Source organism: Peromyscus californicus, unplaced genomic scaffold (assembly GCF_007827085.1).
Source record: "Peromyscus californicus insignis strain IS unplaced genomic scaffold, ASM782708v3 Scaffold_8__1_contigs__length_139910024, whole genome shotgun sequence".
In the NCBI taxonomy this organism is placed as follows: Eukaryota; Metazoa; Chordata; class Mammalia; order Rodentia; family Cricetidae; genus Peromyscus; species Peromyscus californicus.
In genome coordinates this window covers 106883026-106900878 of record NW_026294606.1, presented here as the reverse complement: position 1 = coordinate 106900878, position 17853 = coordinate 106883026, and the positions used below count along the sequence as shown (strand labels likewise).

Here is a 17853-nt window from a genome sequence, read left to right as displayed (position 1 = left end):
GGGAGGGGAGCATCAGACGGTCCAGAAATAACCAAGAGAAGAGCATCCTAACCCTGTCTCCCGAGTACCTGTCCATGTAAGGAAGGTTATTTCTAACTCACACAGATCCCCATAAACGCTTTGGGTCCTTGTGACACAATCACTCTCCTTCATCTCTTGGATTATTAAATTATTCTGAGTTCATCGTTGTTCCTAAATTTTTCTTAGGCCCTCTGTTAAAAACATTCTCTCATAATATATTCCATTATACAAAGGTGACGAATGGTGCTCAATCTGTCTCTCTGTTTCTCTAAAGCATTTTCTCTCTGTCATTAAAGGGCTCTGTCCCCCATCTTCTAGATCCTGGTGATCCCAGTCCCCCTACATATCACACCCCTGTGCCATCCTAGGATACTACCTTTTACAGGTTTCATTCATTGTCTTGAAGGCCAACCATAGGACTTCACCAAAATCATGATTCTTGCTGATGCCCTAGGACTAGGGCTGTGCTTCTCAACCTTGTGGGTCATGGCCACTTATGGGGTCACATATCAGATATCCTGAATACCAGATGTTGTTGTTATGATTTATAAGAGTAGCAAAAGTACAGTAATGAAGTAGTAAAAGAACTTTATTTTCTTTGAGGGTCACTACAACATGAGGAACTCTACTAAAGAGTTACAGCATTAGAGACCTGAGAACAACTGCACTAGGGCCTGAAGGGATTATTGAACTGCTGCACACACAGCAAGAGGAGCGAGAATTTCAGTGTCTTTCAAAGAAACCAGCATGACCTAACAGGGAGGGGACCTGCAGATCCTAAGATCACCATAAGGACAAGGGACCCTCAGGGTGGACTTACTACTCTTTAAGTCCCGACAGCACAGAGGAGTCTTGAGGATGACGGTCACACTTAGAGCTCTTGCCTTTGCACTATGGTGACTCCATGTTGAAGGACAGGCATCCTGGCATTCCAGAAGGACTTCAGCTGTCATGCAGTGTCTACCCCAGAGGCCAGGGAAGGAGCAGAGACTGCATAGGTGGTTTTTCTCTGCCTGCTATTGGCTCCCTGTGGCTTCTGCCTTATCAATTCTCCTGCAATAAGAACTTTACCCAACTCAAATAAATTTCCACACCTACACCTGAAAGGTACAAATTCCTGCCTGGGCAAGGCCTAACTGTTCTGTTTCCTGTTGTTATTAGAGTGTCATCGTGTAGCAGCACAGACTTGGGCCTAGGATTCAACATGCCACTTGATAGACTTCTAGCCTGGCTGTATGCTATGACCTGTGGGCTTCTGTTTCTTCTCCTCCACGTGCATGGTGAGTCTGTGTAAGTGCGAAGAGAGCACCAGGGTCAGAATTGTCCCAGTCCTGCAGATTTGCAGGCTGAGCTTGTGGCAGGGAAGCACCAGGGAGGAAGGAGGAGGTGGAGATGACAAATGATAGTGTGGATTTGTGCATGCCCCTAATGCCTCCACAAAAGCCCACATGATAGACCCTGTGGTACATGCATGGTCAGAGCTGTGTAAGAATACCATGTACTGAGAAGCCAGCATGGACAGAAGAGTAACGGGGACATATCCCAACTCTGTGTGTGGCTGTGGCTAGAGCTCTTTCTGACCGTGGATAATGACAATATTTCTTTTGTAATTCCAAGTGGTCCTGAGACTGTCATGTTGTTGACTAGGGAAGTGCCCTGTTAAATTTTAAGAGGGCCTAATGTCAAGGTTTCAAGTTCTAGGTAATCCATAGACCTCATCTCCACATCCCACAGCTGAACTGGGAGGACTTGGCTTATATTCCCCATGTACCACAGTGACAATGATGTAGGAATTCCCAAGAATCACAGCTAACGGCATCTCTCCACTTACAGGCCAGGACTCATCCAGCCCCATCAGGAACACACACAGGGCAGGTGAGAGGAAGCCTGGTCCATGTGAAAGACAATGAACTTGGTGTCTATACCTTCCTGGGAATTCCCTTTGCCAAGCCACCTGTAGGACCACTGTGCTTTGCTCCCCCTGAGGCCCCTGAGCCATGGATAGGTGTGAGAGATGGGACCTCCCATCCAGCCATGTAACTTCTGGGGCCCAGGGGACTTCTGGCCTGAGCTCTAGGCCACAATGCCTCCTCCATCTCAGCTGTATAGCAGTTTTTTATCTGTGCTGAGGGCAGTCTCCCAGGCAAGTTTCCGATGAATGTGCTAAGGATTAGAGAAGAACAACTGTGCCAGGCGCCTGGGTCAGAACTTGGCACTTGTAGGGATTTAGCTGCAGGTACTGCAGTGAGGAGAGAGATTAAGGCCATTCTCAAATTCACTGTGAGCATCCATTTTCCAGGTGTCATTGAGTATGAAACAAGTACACATGCTTTCATCTGGAGACTATGTGGAAGAAGGAGAAACCTTTAGAGTCTGGAGTGAGATGGAGAATGTCTCCCTACCCTATGGTATTGTCCATTCATCCCTGTAGTTCCTACGTGGCCATAGATCCCCAGTACCCAAGTGTCTTAGTTTGTTTTCTGTTGCTGTGATGGAATACACTGACAAAAGCAACATGGTGAAGAAAGATTTTACTATGGATCACACTTCTAGGTTATAATCAACTATAGGTAAAAAACCAGAAGCAGAAATTCAAGAGAGCTGGTCACATCACATCCCAAATAAGGAAGAAGCCCTAAAGAAAACATATTGTTTGATGTTGGGTCATAGGTGCTGCAGTAGGGAGAGAAGCTCACTAAGACGCCAAGCCTTCATTTTCTGAAGGAGCAGAGGGATACAACACTTTTTTAAAAGACCGACATTCAGTTACCTCCCTCCAGTTATGTTATTCAACAATACAAAATGATAATTGCAGCTGGGAAAGGTTCCAACTACCAAAGTCATCTTTCTCTTGCTGCTCACAAGAACTGACAACCCACACATATCTAAGTCCCTTTTGATTATAGCAAGATGTAATCAAATGTAAGAATGCCAGGTCTGTCTACAAGGACTGTCTTAGGACCAAGGTCAGTGTAGCTCCAAGTTCTCAAGTATCAGCAAAGCACAGACTCTCCAGAGAAACAACATTTCTTCAAAGCTTAAACAGTCCCAAAACAATTTCTGAGCCTCTACTGATTAACTCAAACATAGCAAAGGCTTTGCTGAAACAGCTCTCTCAAATTCAGACACAAAGACATTTCACTTGAAGCTGGACATAAAGGCTTTACTTACATATCACTACAGACATAAGCATTCCTGCTAATGCTTCACTTACTCTCCATTCTTACACAATTTTGAAGCCACTTCCTAGGGAATGGAACCTCCTACAACAGAAAAGTGTTCCTATCTCAATGAACATAATCAAGATAATTGGCCACAGACATGCTTAGAGACCAACAGGATCTAGGTCAGTGGTACTCAACCTGGAGGTGCTATCCCACAGATGTTGAATATCACATATCCTGTATATCATATATTTACATTATATTCATAACAGTAGCAAAATTAAAGTTATGAAGTAGCAACAGAATAGTTCATTGGAGGGCACCACAAAATGAGGAACTGTGTTAAAGGGCCTAGAATTTGTAAAGTTGTAATTCACTGATCTAGACAATCCCTCATTAAGGTTATTTTCCCAGTAGATTCTACATTGTGTCAAGTCAACAGTCAAAACTAATTGCCACACCAGGATTTAAATAGTATAGAAGTGATGAATGATAGTACATGAAAGAAATCATTTTCATAGAGACTGTCAGCAGTCTCCATCTACTGCGCTCAGGATATTACTATCTGACCAGAGGCCTCCCTGAAAGTCCTGCTCTATTTGCATTTCCACAGAGCCTGAGGACTCTACCTTGGTGGGAGGGGACTTTAGAGAGGAATCACATGTTATCAGGGCACCGTGGAAAGCAGTAGCTGAAGGTGGCTGAGAGAATGTCCAAGCTAAGACTTAGGTTTGATTATCACATATCCTGATCTAACTGTCTTCCACTTTCACCAGGTGTCTGCAGACTGATATGATGAATAATGAGGTTGTGAAGATGATGAATCTGAACTTGGCTCCCACTTCTATGTCCGAGGACTGCCTGTATCTCAACATCTACATACCAGCTCATGCCCATGAAGGATCTAACTTACCTGTGAGTGTCTTGAACTGTGGTTAGCTTGGGAAGAGGAAGTTTCTTTCTCAGGAAGATTGGAAGGGACAAAGTAATTCTGAACACTGTAATTTAGACCCTGATTAATAGTCTTACCTTATTGGGTTCAAGAAGGTCACCCCAGCCATGGTGAACTGCTTAAACCTGGGTGTGTGACACAGAGCACTGGGCATCTAAAGGTAACAGGCTCTAGGTCTTTGATTAAATCAGGAATTCTTCTACTGACTTGAACCTGGCAGACCCACTCTAGAAAGTGCTCAAGCACTGTATATTGACATCACCAAAATTTCTAGCTGCCAATGGGATCTGATGACTCTAGCAATCAAGAAAGACACTCTTCAAGATACTCCTCTTTTCTCTACTTTGATGGGTCTAAGAGTAATGATCACATTACTTGTGATCTAGATCCACTAATTCATGCTGAGATTTTGTGTTTGGAGAAGAGGAAATGGAAATGTGCTTATAGGCCTAGAGTAATCATCTGTAGAGCATATCCTGAAATCCTGAGGATATCTGTGTGTAAATCGACCTGCACAGACATAAAAATGTTTATAATCTAATGAGCAGTTGGACTGCGTGAGGGGCTCCTGAGATCTCTGTTGATTTCTCCAGGTGATGGTATGGATCCATGGTGGTGCACTTGTGGGAATGGCTTCCATGACTGATGGATCCAAACTGGCAGCTACCGAAGAAATAGTAATCATTGCTATCCAGTATTGTTTGGGTATCCTTGGCTTCTTCAGGTAATTCTGGAACTGGGTTGCACAATGGGATTGAGTAGAATAAGGACAGACCTGTGATTCCTGTTCCTGCCACTTCTCAGCACTGGAGACCAGTGCAACTGGGGCTTCCTGGACCAAGGGGCTGCCCTACACTGGGTCCAGCAGAACATCGCCCACTTTGGAGGCAAGCCTGGCCGGGTCACTATTTTTGGTGCATCAGCAGGTGGCACAAGTGTGTCTTCACTTGTTGTGTCCCCAATGTCCAAAGGACTCTTCCATGGAGCCATTATGCAGAGTGGAGTGGCCCTGCTGCCTGACCTTATCTCTGACACATCTGAAGTGGTCTACACAGTGAGTGCACTCTACACTACTATCCATTACTTTGATGCTTTAGTCCTTGCCTGTAGTACTTTGGTATTCTGTTAATTCGGGAACAAGGATCATGGGAAATATCTTCATTCCATTAATTTCTAAAAGGCATAAAATTTAGAATCCATCCCTCTCTGGTTTATCTATGCTGAGTGTGATATATAACAGAAAAGCTATGCACAGTGGCTACCATATTTGTCAAAAATACATGTGCATGGTCTCCAGTTTTGCTTTTTATTGCTGTGATAAAGACCATGGTCAATAGGTATGTGGTAAGGAAAAGGTTAATTTCAGCTTACAGTTTATAGTCCAACTTGAGGGGAAATCGAGTAGACCCTCAGGAAGGTACCTGGAGTCCAGAACTCAAGCAGATGCCAGGGAAAAACACTGCTTACTGCCTTGTTACCCATGAATTCCTCAGATTGATTTCTCATACAGCCCAGCACACCTGCCCATGAGTGGCACTGCGCATAGTGCTATGGGCCCTGCTGCATCAGTCACTTTTAGAAAAAAGCCCGGATTCACCTATGGACCAAACTGATAGAGGCATTTTCACAGTTGAAGTTCATTTTTCCAGTTGTCCCTGGCTTGTGTCAACTTGATAAAAAAAAAAAAAAAAACAAACATCTAACTGGGACATATGGATTGAGGGAAATAGCCAGCTGGTATTAATACTTTCTGTGCAAGTATGAGGTCCCAAGTTCAAATCCCCAGAGCCCACATAAGTCTAGAGGTGATAATATGCGTCAGTAAACCCAGTGCTCCTATGGACAGATGGGAAGTAGAGACAGTAGAATCCCTGGAAGGTCATAGTTCAGGAAGCCAGTGTAGAATAATACAAACAAGGGGTAAGGTGACAAATGCCACCTGAGGTGTTCTCTGTCCTTCATAGGGACAACATGACACACCATATCTGTTGTCACACATGAACACCACACACAAAAATAAACAAACCAACAACAAAACAAACACGCAGGTAGAACGGTCCCTTTTCCAGCTGTCACCTCCATTGCACCTGAAAATGTGAACAATTCCATTTAAGTCTTTCATACCCAACAAACAGTAGGATGTGGTGTTTGGGGCAATGACATCTACTTGGAATCAAGGAAATTCTGCTCCATTCTGAGAGGGATGAGATAACTATTATCTGTGCTTCTTACAGATGGTTGCCAACCTGTCTGGATGTGAGGCCAAGGACTCAGAGGCCCTGGTACACTGCCTATGAGACAAGACTGAAGCAGAGATTCTAGCTATCAACCAGGTTGGGAGAACTGTGTGACTTGGAGGACCTGGTCACCAGGAATGGGATTGCCAGTACTTACTACTCAAACCAGTTAACTTTGTTCTATGGTTAGATGTCAGTTAGTATTATGTGCAAAAAGAACAAGATAGACTAATTTTGATGTCCTGTTTCTTCTGCAGTGAGCATAGCACCCAGAGATGAGATAGAAAGTAGGGAAATATGTTGGATATTCAGTGGGCATCAGAATATTTATGTGTTTGATCTTCAGCACTGACCCTTAATGCTCTATAGGCCTTCACTATGATCCCTGGTGTGGTGGATGGGATGTTCCTACCAAGGCACCCTCGGGAGCTCCTGTCCTCTGTGGATTTTCACCCTGTCCCCAGCATCATTGGTATTGATAGTGATGAGTGTGGCTGGTGAATCCCCATGGTAAGACCTAGTTGTAATACCCTGGGAACCTAAACTCAAATGGTGGGTGGTGGGACCTTAAAGGTACTCTGATCTAGATCCAACCCATCCTATACTTAAGACTCTCCTCTACCTCGTAGTTGAAGGGACTTGATCCTGTCATAAAGAACATAACTAGAGAGACCCTGCCAGGCATTCTGAAGAGCACAGCAGCACAGATGGTGAGCAATGTTGAATCCTGTCCTAACAGAGAGGGTTCCCATATATTGTTGTCAGATGGCATGATCAGAATAAATGTTAGTGTATGTGGGTGTTTCTGTGTGGGCTCACCCAAAGCTCATACCTTTCCCTCTATACCCGGTCTCATCCCTGGCCACATTGGTTACTCAGAGGCTGCTGTCTACCTATCCAGGGACATGCCCTACATCACTCTTCCTGATTCCTCCTGGTGTAGATGCTACCTCCTGAATGTAGTGACCTGCTATTGGAAGAGTACATGGGGGACGTTCAGGACCCCCAGACCCTCCAAGCACAGTTCAGGGAGTTGATGGAGGACTTTATGTTTGTGATCCCTGCACTCCAAGTAGCACATTTTCAGCGTGAGTACATCTGTAACAAGACCTAGGGGAGGGGAGCTCAGAGCTGTGTGTCCCTGATGGTTTTTGTAGAGTCCAGACATGATACATGTCTTTAACAGGTCTCTGATTCCAGGCACCTGAATACACTTACCTCAGTAAATCCTTATGTCTAGAGTAAATGAATGACATCTTATCCAGGTCCAGAGGAGGAAACATGATAATTATACTTGGTGTCTTATCACAACTACTCATCTGGGAATGCCAGAGTTTCTTTTTAACAAAAGGTTTCCCATAGTCAGTTCTCCAGCCTGGAGCTCACCATTCAATTGTGATTCCAGATAACTTTACAGGAAGGTTTCTTATCACCAAAGGTTGGGCAAAAAAGCTCCATGTGAGAAATCATTATGTCAACATGTGTCCTCACCCCCAGGCTCCCATGCTCGTGTCTACTTCTATGAGTTTCAGCACCAGCCAAGCTTAATCAAGCATGTCAGGCCATCCCACGTTAGGGCTGACCATGGTGATCATGATGTCTTTGTCTTTGGCTCCCACCTTTGGGGCATGAAAGGTGAGTCTGCCTAGTTTTCCTTCAGTTCAATGGAGGCCTAGATGAGTTCCTGAGGGATTTCTGAGTTCTCAGTCCAGCAGAGTAAACTGAGGCTCTGGGAGAGAACAGGATCAAGTGTTCAACTTTTCTGAGCTGAAAAAAAATGCAAAGCCAAAACAAACAAACAAAAACTGTATCAGGGTTAGAATAGGACCTTCCTAGTCTACCTTGTGCAAGAAGCAATGAGAGCACACTGTGGTAGGAGTGATCCTGAGAGAATTCAAGTAGAGGCTTGGATGGATCCTAGATTCTAAGTGGTAAGAGAATTGTTTAAACCAGGCCTAGTATTGAGGTCCAGGCTATAGTTGCTATAGTAGAGCATGAGTTGGCACCTGCATGAGTCATCTAGGACTTAGACCCTTGTCTCCTTCTGTCTACAGTTGACCTCACTGAGGATGAGAAGCTGCTGAACAGGAGGATGATGAAATTCTTTGCCAACTTTGCAAGACATGGGTGAGAATATGCCCCTCCCTCACACTCCCTTTGTCTGGGTCTCCATCCAGGGCTCCCATGTGGGTATGCCTCTTTAGCATGTGTAGGTCCTCAATTCTACCATAGTCTTCTCCAGCTTGGGACATACATAGGCAGACACCTTCTAGCTTTAGTTTTGCTCATCCCACAGAAAACTAGTGGGTGAGTCATCGTATTGTGATACTGTTCTTAATATTTTCCCTCTGAGAGGGAGCTACATAACTTACCTTACTTCACATGGATCAGACACTAATGGGTGACACTTGTATTCTCTATCAGTAGACCAGTTTTTCTTTACCTTCTGACCCTTAGCCTACTCATCCACTGCTCTCATCCACTGCTCTGACCCAAATCAAGGGACAAAGTCTTAGATGAGAGTGACCTTATCCTTCCCTATTGGTGGCCTATCCACAAAAACCCAAACAGTGTGGGTCTTCCATACTGGCCCGAGCTGGCCCATGATGAGCAGTACCTGCAGCTGGACATTCAGCCTGCTGTGGGCCGAGCCCTGAAGGCCAGAAAGCTGCAGTTCTGGACCAAGACTCTGCCCTAGAAGATCCAGGAGATAAGGGATGCTCAGGTCAAGCATGCAGAGCTTTAGTGTCCTGTGACAGGAATGAAGGTGTCTGGAATGAAGATGGGGTCATCCTGAGGTTACAAAGTCCATTGATTTATCTGTAGTTGTTTCAACACTAACATAAGCATTTCTAACCTCAGCATTTGCACTTTCAGTCACGTATGACAAATCCTCTGTGTCTTTCTCCTTATCCTTCTGGACACATTTTATTAGACTCAATAAATACTCTTGTAACCATATGGATGTGTGAGCCTGAAAGTTCCTCCATCTTCTTTAACACTTCACTGTGATTAGGCTTCTTTCTTCCATTCTTTCTTCCTTTACTCCTTCCTTGCTTCCTCCCTCCCATCATCCTCTCCCCATCCTCTCTCCTTTTTCCCAAGCCTCAGATATTCTTCAAATGAAGCAGAAGTTTCAGACACTGTGGACTACAGGAAATCGAATGTCCTCTCTCTTCAAGTTCATGTTTTTCCATATTTGTCAGTTGCCAAAAGAAAACCTGATTTCCCTAAGCTCCATTGCCTTCATAAGTAACACTGCTGTTCCCAATAGACAATAAACTACAAACTGGGATATTAGTTGTTTGATCTGTGGCCTCAGTTGTTTGGAGCCTGAGGCAAGAGGACTAAATAAGCCCAGGGCAATATAACAAGATCCACATCTCAGAAACAAAACAAAAATCATAACCTCAGTAAGTTACAAACAGTAACAAATTATAATAAGTTCAGAATTTCTTTCTGAATTCTGTCTTGAGCCTTTTTCCATTCAGTAGAGAATTATTTGGATTCCTTATGTTTCTGTTGTTATTAATATTCTGCTTAAATCCATGGTGGTCAGATACGATTTAGGGCGCTATTTTGATTTTTTTTCTATTTGTTGAGACTTGCTTTGTGTCCAAGAATGTGGTCAATTATGGAGTAAGTCATGTGGTGTTGAGAAGAAGGTATATTCTTTGTGTTTAGGAGAAATGTTCTATAAATATCGGTTAGGTCAATTTGTTTTATAACATCATTTAGCTTCCACATTTCTCTGTTTAGTTTTGTCTGTATGGTCTGTCTATTTTCCAGAATGGGTTTTGAAGTCTCCCACTATCAGTGTGTGAGGGTCAATATGCGATTTCAGCTATATTAGTGTTTCTTTTTTGACCTTGTGTGTCCTGGTGTTTGTGGCATAGATGCTAAGAATTGAAATGTTCTCCTGGTGAATTTTTCCTTTGATGACTGTGCAGTTTCCTTTCCTATTTCTTCTGATTCATTTTGATTCGAACTCTGTTTTGTCAGTTATTAAAATGGTCACATCATCTTGCTTCTTAGATCTATTTGCTTGGAGAATCTTTTATCCAACATTTTACCTGGAGGTGATATCTAGCCTTGATATTAGGGTGTATTTTTTGGATGCAGCAGAAAATGGATCCTGTTTTCCCATTCATTCTGTTCACCTGTGTCTTTTGGGGGGGAAACAAAACTACTAATGTTGAGAGACAGCAATGACCAATAATTTTTGATTTCTGTTATTTTGTTGATGTTGCTGTTGGTGTCGGTTTTGGTGTTCGTGGCAGTGGTAGTGCTGTTGGTGATAATGCTGTATGTGAGTGTGTGTGTGTGTGTGTGTGTGTGTGTGTGTGTGTGTGTGTGTGTGTTTCTCTTCTTTTGACTTTCCTGGTGTATTAGTTGCCTGGATTACTTAATCCCTGTATTTTCTTGAATGTACTCATTCTCTTTAGGTTGGAAACTTCCTTCTAGCACTGTCTTTATGGCTGGCTCTATATATAGATATTGTTTAAATTTGGTTTTATCATGGCATGTCTCATTTTCTCCATCTCTGGTGATAGAAAGTTTTTCTAGGTATATTAATATGGTTGACATCTGTGGTCTCAGACTCTACAGCACATCTCCCCAGGCCCTTCTGGTTTTGAGAGTCTCCAGTGATAATCAAGTGTATTTCTAATAGGTCTACCTTGATATATTTTTGGCCTTTTGCCTTTTTGGCTTTTAATATGCTCTCTTTGTTTTTTATTACTATGTGCTGAGGGACCATCTTTTCTGATGCATCTTTTTTTTTTGGTTTGTATGCCTCTTGGAACTTGATAAGCATTATCTTCTTTAGGTTATGGAAATTTCTTTCTATTATTTTGGTGAATACATTTTCTGTGCCTTTGTCCTGGGTATCTTCTTCATCCTCTGATTCTATTACACTTAGATTTTGTCTTTCCATAGTGTCCCAGATTTCCTACAAGTTTTGTGCCAGGATAATTTTGGGTTTAATCTTTCCTTTAATCATGTATCCATTTCTTCTATTGTGTCTTCAATGTGTGAGATTCTCTCTTCCATCTCTTGTATTCTGTTGGTGAAGCTTGACTGTGGATTATGTTCAATTCCTAATTTTTCATTTCCACATCTCTCTCAGTTTGTTTTTCTTTATTGATTCTCTTTTCCACTTTCATGTCTTGAAAACTTTTATTCATTTCTTTCCACTGTTTATTTGTGTTTCCGTACATTTCTTTAAGGGAATCTATTCATTTCCACTTGAAGGATCTATCATATTCATGCAGACTAATTTTCATGTACTTCAGCTATGTTGAAATATTCAAAGCCTGCTGTGGTACGGTTGCTAGGCTCTGGTGGTATCAATATGAAGCCCTTGAGCACCCTCCAGAGTGGGTCTGCCAGGTTCAAGTTGGTAGAAGAATTCCTGGTTTAATCAAATAAATTGAGCCTCTTACCTCTCAGAGCACCAGTGCTCTGAGTCACACACCCAAGTTTAAGCACCTCACCATGGCTGGGATAACCTTCTTGAACTCAATAATGTAAAACTACTAATCATGGTCTAAAATACAGTGGCGCTCAGAATTACTTTTTCCCTTCCAATCTTCCAGAAAAAGAAACATCTTCCTCCCCAGCTGACCACACCCTGGCACTCACAGGTAAGTTAGAACCTTTATGGGCATGAGCTGGTGTGTAGATATTGAGATACAGGCAGTCCACAGCCTGACACTCACAGGTAAGTTAGAACCTTCATGGGCATGAGCTGGTATGTAGATGTTGAGATACAGGCAGTCCTCAGACATAGAGATGGGAGGCACAATCATCTTCCTCTCCTTTGTAGCTTGAAAACTCATCATATCAGTCTGCAGACACCTGGTGAAAATGGAAGATAGTCCAGGATATGTGATGATCAAACTGAAATCTGTCTGAATTTTCTCTCAGCCACCTTCAGCTACTACTTTCCATGATGCCCTGTAATATCTGACCCCTCTATAAAGATCATTCCAATCAAGGCAGAGGCTACCAGCTCAGTGGAAATGGGAATGGGGCAGGACTTTCAGGAAGTCATCTGGTTAGATAGTAATGTCCTGAGGGCTAGTATATGGAGACTGATGGCAGCCTCTATGAAAATGATTGCCTTCTCATCCCTTCTGTACTATTTAATCCTGGTTTGGAGGTTAGTTTTGACTGTTGACTGACACAATGTAGAAACTACTGGGAAATGAATGTTCATGAGGGATTGTCTAGATCAGTGGTTCTCAACTTTATAAATGCTTTGACACTTTAACACAGCTCCTCATGTTGTGGTAACACCCAACCATAAAACCATTTTGTTGCTACTTTGTAACTCTAATTTTGCTACTGTTATGAACAGTAATATAAATATATGATATGCAGGATATCTGATATTTGAGCCCTGTGGGGATAGCAACCCACAGGTTGAGAACCACTAGTCTAGATCCTGTTGGCCTGAGAGCATACCCGTGGCAAATTATCTTGATTATATTCATTGAGATAGGAATACCTGCCTATTGTAGGAGGCACCATTCCCCAGGAATAATTTCTGAATTGTGTAAGAATGGAGAGAGTAAATGAAGCTTTCACAAGCATACATGTATTCTTTAGGCTCTTTTTCTGACTAGGGATGTGATGTGATCAGCTCCCTTAAAATTCTGCCCTGTGGTTTCCCACCTTGGTTGATTATAACCTGAAATTGTGATCCATAGTAAATCTTTCTTTACCATGTGGCTTTTGTCAGGGAATTTTATCACAGCAACAGGAAACAAACTGAGACACTTGGGTATTGGAGTTCTGTGCTACATAGAAAGTACAGGGATGAATGGACAATACCATAGGGTAGGGAGACATTCTCCATCTCATGTACCTCCTTCTTCCACATAGTCTCCAGATGAAAGCATGTGTACTTGTTCCTTAGTCAATGACACATGGACAATGGATGGTCACAGTGGCTGTGAAGAATGGCCTTAGTCTCTCTCCTCACTCCAGTACCTGCAGCTAAATCCCTACAGGTGTCAAGCTCTGACCAAGGTGCCTGGCACAGTGGTTCTTCTCTAGTCCTTAGATCATTCATCAAAAACATGCCCGGGAGACTGCCCTCAGCACAGAGGGAAAGCTACTATAGAGCTGAGATGGAGGAGGCACTGCAGTGTGGCCTAGAGCTTCAGGCCAGAAGTCTTCTGGGCCCCAGAACTTACATGGCCGGCTCGGAGATGCCATCTCTCACACCACTCCATGGCTCAGGGGCCTCAGGGGGAGCAAAGCACAGTGGTCCTACAGGAGGCTTGGCAAAGGGAATTCCCAGGAAGGTATAGACACCAACTTCAGTGTCTTTCACATGGACAAGGCTTCCTCTCACCTGCCCTGTGTGCGTGTTCCTGATGGTGCTGGATGTGTCATGACCTGTAAGTGAAGAGATGCCATCAGCTGTCACCACACTTAGGAATTCCTACCTAATTGTTGCCTGGTACACAGCAAAGGTAACCTGGGTCCTCTCAGTTCAGCTGTGGGATGTGGAGATGAGGCTTTCTCGATTAACTAGGGCCAGAAATCTTGTTCAGTGGCCCTCTTGAAAATTAATAGGATACTTCTCTAGTCAACAAGGTGACAGGCTCAGAACCACTTGGTCTTATGGAGGATTTATTATCATTGTCCATGTTCATTAGGAGCTTTAGCCACAACCACATACAGGAAAGGGACATGGCCCTCCCGTTCTTCAGTCCCTGCCAGCTCCTCAGTACATGCTAACCCTATTCATCCTGACCATCCCTGTGCCACAGAGACCACCCTGTGGTCTTTACTGAGGGCATTAGGGGGTGCACAATTCCACACTTTCATCTGTCATCTCTACAAGTTCCTCCCTCCCACAAGCTCAGCCTCTGACTGTAGAACTAGGACAGCTCTGACCCCAGTCCCCTCTTTTCACTTAGACAGTCTCACCATGCACATGGAGGAGGAGAAGCAGGAGCCCACAGGACACAGCATACAGCCAGTCAGGACATCTATCAAGTGGCATGCCGAATTCCAGAACTAAGTCTGTGCTGCTACAAGACGACTGTCTCGTAACAACAAGAAACAGAACAGGTAGGCCTTGCTGAGGCAGGAATTTGTACCTTTTGGGTATAGGTGTGGAAATTTGGTTGGGTAGGGCAAAGTTCTTATTGCTGGAGAACTGATAAGACAGAAGCCACAGGGAGCCAATAGTCAGCATGCAAAGCCACCACTGCTGTTTCTGCTCCTTCCCTGACCCCTTGGATAAACAAAGCATGGCATCTGAAGTTCTTCTGGAATGCCAGGATCTCTGTACTTGAACATGGAGTCACCATGATCCCAGGCCCTTTTACTCACCAATCCAATGTGGGTGTTAGAGTGAAGTCCAGGGGGCAGAAAGACATAAGAGGAGAAGCCACAGGGCTTCTGTGAATAGGTACACACTAAAGAAGCCACAGATGGATAGAAGTGCAAGGGCAGGAGCTCTAAGTGTGACCTTCATTCTCAAGACTCCTCTGTGATGTCAGGACACCTAGAGTAGTGAGGCCACCCTGAGAGTCCCTTGGCCTTTATGGTGATCTTAGGATCTGCAGGTCCCCTTTCGGTCAGGTCATGGCAGTTTCATTGGAAGACACAAATTCTGGATCTTCTGCCTGTGCATGTGTGCAACAGTTCAATAACACCTTCAGGTCCTAGTGAAATGGTTCTCAACATTCCTAATGCTGTGACCCGTTAATATAGTTCCTCATGTTTTGGGGAATCTCCAAACATAAAATAATTTTTGTTGCTATTTCATAACTGTAATTTTGATACTGTTACGAATAATAATGTAAATATTTAATATACGTGATATCTGAAATACCACCCCTGAGAAAGACTTGTTCAACTCTCAAAGTGGTCATTGCCCTAGTGGAAATCGCAGACATCAGCCCTCCTTCACTCAAAGGAAGGGCTTTTCTCTCTGCTCAGATCCTGAGCACAGCTGAAGCTCAACCTCAACTCTCTCTACTTCATGGTGTTGAAGATTGGCATTAAAAGAATCATCATTTTGGAGAGATGTCCTATGGTTGGCCTTCCAGGCAATGAATGAATCCTGTAAAAGATAGTATCCTTGAATGGGACAGGTTTGTCATATAAGGGTCTTGTGAGCATCAGGAACTGGAGGAGCGGGGACAGAGCCCTTTAATGACAGAGAGAAGATGTTTTAGTGGAACACAGGAATAGACTGAGCACCATTTTCACCTTCGTATAATGGAATAAAGAATAAGAGAAAGTTTTTAACAGAGGGCCTAAAAAAGTTTAAGGACAACAATAAAGCCAGAATATAAATAAGTAATCTGGGAGATGAAGGAGAATGATTGTTTCACAAGGAACTGAAGAGTTCATGGGGCTCTGTGAAAGTTAGAAATAGCCTTCCATACATGGACAGGTAGGTACTCAGGGAGACAGGGTTAGGATGCTTTTCTCCTGGACATTTCTGGACCTTCTAATGCCCCCATTCCACTTCCAGGACACACCTCACAGTCATATTCACAAACATGTTCACAGATGTCCTGAGCATGAACCTCATAGTATCTCCAGGCTCTGCGAGGGGTGAGGGTGGGGAGAAACTTCAAAGGATTCCAACACACACACACACACACACACACACACACACACACACACTCGCACACTCACACACACACACATGCACAAACACACACAGAGGCACGTGCGTGCACACACACACACAGAGGCACACACAGAGACACACACACAGACACACACTCACACACACACAGACATACACACACTCACACAGACACACACACACACTCACACACACACACACACTCACACACTCACACACTCACTCACACACTCACACACCATTGTCTGTGCCAGCACTGACGTGAGAGCTGCTGAGAGAAGCACAGATGTGACCTGCACACAAAATGGCGGCTGCTGTGGTGGGATCAGGAAACGAGGAGATGACACAAAGTCTCCCACTGACCTAGACAACCTCCGTGCTCTAAGTGTGGACATTGGGTGAAGATAAGTGTTTGGACACCATGGGTTTGTTAACTCTTCTTTACCTCAGAAAATGTCCTGACTGAATGCTGTGCAGTCTTAAGCAGTCCTGATCCTCTCTGCCTGAGAGTGCAGGGAGGTGTCCAGCGAGACCCTCCTTCTGCTGTGTGTCATCGCTACCAGCTCCCACCTCCCGGCACCTCCCCTCCCACAGCACCACGTTCTCACACTGCAGAATTAGGCAGACATGATGAGTTACAACAAGAGAAGTTAAAAGCCCCAAATCAGCCTAGTGACTCTTCTGTTGCAGCCCTCCCCATCTGACCCACATGAATCAGCATCGTTGGCGCCACCTTTGTGGATGAGGACAGGGCAGCAGCCACCCAAGAGTGACTTGTCAACATCTTTCTGAGTCAGGTGCTCACCCTGTCCCTGTGACTTGCTGCCTACACACATTGCTTACCACACAGCATCTTTGTCCACGTGTCTCACTGAGGGCACCTGTTTGTGATGCCTGATAGTTGATTGCAACATAAAAAACCTGTGGAATTGGTCCTGCTTAGAGCCTGCCTACACCCACTATGCTTTATCTTCTGTCCATGAAACCCTGTGAAATCGGGCAAAATGTCCCTCTGGCTGGAAGCTAAAGGGCAATAATCCAGACCAGGAGTCATTGGTGAAAAATACATTAGGTGAACATATTTCTTCTCTTTCTGCCTTTTGTTTTTGTTTTTATTTTTATTTTTGAAACAGAGTATTGTATGTAGTGCAGAATGGCCTGCTATCTCAGCTTCTCAGGTTCTAGGTTTATAGGTGTTTCAAAAAACATGCACCTAATACATCCCTTCTAAGTAATCCTGGGCATCATCTCTAAGTCTCGACCACTCTGATATTCCCATGAATGATACAGGCCAAGATGAGACAGAACAGGACGGTACACTCCATCCCTCTTAGAGTTGTCACTGACTCTGAGCCCAAGAATCCAAACAAAGAATACTCCACACAGTAGCCATGAGTGAGTCAGACACATCTTCCTGCATGGAGAACCCTGGTGACCTCCCAGAGACTGGTGCCCCACATTACATTTCACAGATGAGATGAGTTCAGTGGACCTGACTGAGAAGACTCAAAAGAGGTCAACGAAGTTTTCACTATCAGATGGCAGAGGCCCAAGAGGTCAATGGGTTCACACTAAGAGAGTGTTTAAGTGCTGCACACACCCCCTGGGCATGAAGCCATTCTGACTAACCCTTGCCCCTGGATAGGTGCTTGGTAAAGGGAGCACAGAGGCACTGGTCAGCTGAGGCATGTGGGGCACCAGGAACTTCTGTATGCTCCAAATAACATTTTGCCTTTTGAAAGTCGAGAGGCCACTATTCTGTCCTAGGGGTTGACACACTCACAGATATCTGGCAGCATGAATGTGTTATATTATAAATATCCAAAATCCAGGAGCAGCCACAGCTACAAAAGC

General features: G+C 44.0%; 2 pseudogenes; one reads left to right on the top strand and one right to left on the bottom strand.

The window, feature by feature from the left end:
* Positions 1–14394, bottom strand: part of LOC128103442 (liver carboxylesterase-like) — a 74562-nt pseudogene extending 60168 nt beyond the window's left edge.
* On the top strand, positions 1226–9120 carry LOC128103443 (liver carboxylesterase-like; annotated as a pseudogene).
* Positions 14395–17853: the final 3459 nt, after the last annotated feature.